This window comes from Dioscorea cayenensis, unplaced genomic scaffold (genome assembly GCF_009730915.1).
Source record: "Dioscorea cayenensis subsp. rotundata cultivar TDr96_F1 unplaced genomic scaffold, TDr96_F1_v2_PseudoChromosome.rev07_lg8_w22 25.fasta BLBR01000074.1, whole genome shotgun sequence".
NCBI lineage: Eukaryota > Viridiplantae > Streptophyta > Magnoliopsida > Dioscoreales > Dioscoreaceae > Dioscorea > Dioscorea cayenensis.
In genome coordinates, this window is record NW_024086465.1 from 87,513 (window position 1) to 91,844 (window position 4,332).

Below are 4,332 nucleotides of genomic sequence, written 5' to 3' on the forward strand. Positions count from 1 at the left end.
GCATCACTTTATCAGATTTTATAGCTCATTCGTGTGTATTTGTGTTCTTTTGTGCATTTAGGGTTGTGGAGACAAGTTTGTAAGAAAGGAAGTAAAAGTTAATTGTGGACGCGATTGTTAAGGGAATTCTTATATCGAACAAGGGTCAAGACACAAGTTATGATCATAGACATGTGGGTGTGTGCCAACCTCCAAAATGCTCAAGTGAATATACAAAGTGGAGGGGCACAAAGGCAGTCACACTTATGTGTTCCAACTTGTGTAACATTTCCAAGAGCTTCATCAATGTGGTTTAATTGAAGATGCAACACGATCTATCGCATAGATGTGTGCCCAATCATGCGGCCTCGATGAAATAAATGAATTCAGGAGTATTTTGGCAAAATGCTGTAGCAGTTTACTATAGCAAAATCAATGAAGCAGATACTATTGACAGCGCGAAGGAAAATGAAGCCTGGAAATCCACACGACCATGGATGCCCGATTTCAGCACTATAAGTAGCACTTTGAGAGTTTTATTTGGTGATATTCTTCCTACCTTTTTCCTATCTTTTGGGGAAAGCACAGCTAGGGTTTGGAGAGATTTTTGCTGGGATTTTGGGCCGTTCCTATGGCATTCAACATTAATTTCCTTTGGAGGAAAAGTATTAGGGGAACTTTCGTTGGCATTGAGTAGACGAGGTGTGCCCTAGGCTTGATGAAGGAGTATTTGTAGAAGACACGGCGGCTCCTCAACACCATCAACACGGAAAACAAGAGGGTTATCTCTATGGATTGCTTGCACTTATTTTTGACTTTATTTTTATTGCTCCATGGAGAGCTAAACCCCTAGTGGGTACTTGGACTTGTAAACCCTTAGAATGATTTTGTTTCATTGACTCTTATTATATTTCCTTTAATTAATGTCTTAATTGAGTTTCAATCTTCTGTACTTATTGCTTTAATTTTCCCTTAGAGTGACACTAGGGTTGAGAATCTATCTAGGTAATCCTTTGAAGGGATCACAACTTCATTAGGGTTAGACTTAGCAAGATTAAAGAGGGTTGAGAGGGTGAGTCGAGAGATAGCGAAATGTCCCATTTTTGTTCCGATGTGATTTATCCTACCTCCATGTTCCAAGAGTTCTTTGCGGTCGCGATAGAGTGAAGTGATAAGAGATAAACTCCACTAGGCTTAGTTGCTCAAGCAACAGAGTGAAGTGTTGAAGTAATCCTTAGTGCTGGGGCTTAATTGTGATTAGGGTTCTTTCACCTAGACCAAAGAGTTAGATATATATTTGGGAATAGGGTTTATGACTTGGAGTCCCTAGAGCCTCATGCAATCCCACACAGTGTGAGGTGTTGAGAGTATCCCTTTCCGCTTGGCATAGTGTAGAGGATTAGTCACGGTTGACCTTAAGTTTGGAACCGTGTATCTTTGGATTTTCATGACTCACTAAACTTCAATGAGGAGGCATAATATTAGTCTTGCACTTGAAACAATAGTTCTAGGGTAAGCATTATCTGGGTACCCTAATTTACTATTGATCACATCTCCTTACTTCTCGTGCTTATCCTTTTTTTTTTACCTTTCTTTGCATTAATATTTTGAATCAAATCACAACTCGTTTTTCACTCTAGCTAGATAGCAATACTTTATGCTTCTAAACAGCTATTCCTTGTGGATTTGACTACCGACTCACTGGGGTATTTTTATTAATTCGATGACCAATGCACTTGTGGTACACACACGCAAAGGGTTGTGTCAAGTTTTTGGCACCGTTGCCGGGGAATAGGCATTTTGGAAGCATTTGCACTTTGCTATTTTAGCTATTCATCACTTCTTCTATTTCACACTTTCCTATTCTTCTATCGTCTGACTTGTTTTTCTTTCTTTGGTTGCAGCTCTAGGTTATGACCCGATGCAATCCTTCGACATTGGTTGAAGGTGATCCAAAAATTGGAAGAAAAACTCATAGACAAGGAAAGAAACCTGTACAAGAATAGTCAAATCAAACTAAGATAGAAGTTGAAGGGTCTGACAATATGGCGAAACACAATAAGTAGCAGAGGACACTCTCAAATTATGTAAGACTCACAGTTCTTGGCACACAATCTAGTATCTTGCGGCCACTGATTACGGCTCAGAACTTTGAGTTCAAGCCAGGCTTCAAAATTTTCTAGAAGTGTGCGACATGCTTAAGATTAACTGAGTCATGGATGATGCCATCAAATTGAGAGTCTTCCCATTTTCCTTGAAGGGGAGAGCAAAGCAATGGTTACATTCATTAACTCAAGAATCTATCACTACTTAGGAGGAGATGGTAGAAGTTTTCCTAGCTTGATATTTCCCTCCTCAAAATTCTACGAAGCTCAAGAATGAAATATCCTCTTTTGTGCAAACGGAATTGGAGTCTCTTTTTGAGACATCGGATAGGTTCAAGGATCTCCTGCAGAAATGTCCTCAGCATGGGTTCCCCGAGTTGATGATTATCCACACTTTCTACAATGGTTTGAACCCAAGCAAGAAGGAATTACTTGATGCTGCAGCAGGAGGTACCTTAGGCAGTAAAACTTCCGAAGAAGCCTGACAACTCATTGAAGAGATGGCTATAAACAATTATCAGTGGAATACACGGGACAAGAAGAAGGCAGCCAGACTTCATGAGATCGATGCAGTCACATCATTGGCAGCACAGGTGGATTTCTTGAGCAAGAAATTAGACACTCTAACTTCTCCTAGATTAGCAACAGTGATGAGTTACACTGGGTGTTGGGGAGGACATGCTTCATCTGATTGCCCAATTGCTATTGGTGGTACAACTTCAATGGAACAAGTGGATTTTGTTGGTAATGCAATTAGGGGTCAAGGAAATCGGTATAGCAATACCTACAATCCAGGATGGAGCAGCCACCCAAACCTTTCTTTGAGTAATCAAGGGCAATAGAAGACTATGACACCACCGCATTTCCAATAACAACAACAAGCCCCGAATGTGGAGAATAGAGTTTTAGGGTTGGAAAACCGGATGACTGATTTAGAAAAGGCTTTAACCAAGTTCATTCAATCTTCTGACATAAGATTTCAGTCGGTTGAAGCCACACTTCACAACCACACCGCATCTTTGCATAATTTAGAGAACCAAGTTGGTCAAATTGCTAAGTCACTTTTGGAAAGACCTCAAGAGTGTTTACCTAGTAACAAGGAGACAAATCTAAGAGAATAGGTGAAGGCTATCACTTTGAGAAATGGTCGTGAAGTTGAGAATAAGCTCCCTACTGAGAAGACAATGGTTGAGTCACCCAAATAAGTTGAGGTTGAGGAGAGAATTAAAGAGAATGAGGTGGCACCCCCATCTTACAAGCCAATAATTTCTTATCACTCAAGGCTGAAAAATGACCAAAATGATGAGAAATACAAGAAGTTTTTGGGTCTATTCAAGCAGTTTCACATTAACATCCCATTTGTGGAGTTGTTGTCTCAAATGCCTCGCTATGCAAAATTCCTTAAAGACCTCTTGACCAACAAGAGGAAGTTAGAGGAGAGTACATCTATGATCCTAGATGCTTCATGCTCGGCGATGTTGCAAAAGAATATGCCGAACAAGAAGAAAAACCCCAGTAGCTTCATCATTCCATGCAACATTGCCAATTTGGGTGAGGAGAAGGCATTGGCGGATTCAAGGGCTAGCATTAATGTCATGACTTATACATTCTTTCAGAAGCTAGGTTTCAAAAAACCTAGACCCACTCAGATGACATTTCAACTGGCCGATCGATCAGTTAGACATCCGAGTTGCATCATTAAGGATGTACTTGTGAAAGTTGATAAGTACATCTTTCCTATGGACTTTGTGGTGTTAGATGTGGATGAGGATGTTGAGGTTCCATTGATACATGGGAGGCCATTCTTGCGCACTTCCAAGGCCCTCATTGACGTGGATGGTTGGGAATTGACATTAAGAGTTGGAGATGACAAATTGACATATCGCCTCACCAAAGCCATGTGACATTCTCTTGATTTCAATAATACTTTATATTGACACCACTGATGAGTTGATTGATGATTATGTGCAGGAATATTGTGTCCGGACCCATTGGAGGGGTGGCTAGATCAAGAAGTGGAGAATAAACAAATTTTATCACTTGGTCTAGAGGACAAGTTATAACCTACTCCGAGATTCATGAAATGGATGATCCAAAAGCTCAAGAGAGGACAAGGAGACATCACGAGAAGTGCCCCAATGCCAGTGGGGATGAGCACTCATGAAGTAAGAGTGATGAACCCTTGTGTGGTAACAAACTCAATCACTCCCCTTCTACTTTGCAAAAAATTGTATTCATCATGCTTTCA

General features: G+C 40.5%; 1 non-coding gene across 1 annotated transcript; it reads right to left on the reverse strand.

The window, feature by feature from the left end:
- Window positions 1–2,347: 2,347 nt before the first annotated feature.
- LOC120253380 lies at window positions 2,348–2,454 on the reverse strand. Its single transcript, XR_005534252.1, has one exon. It is a non-coding gene; the product is annotated as a small nucleolar RNA R71 (small nucleolar RNA).
- Window positions 2,455–4,332: the final 1,878 nt, after the last annotated feature.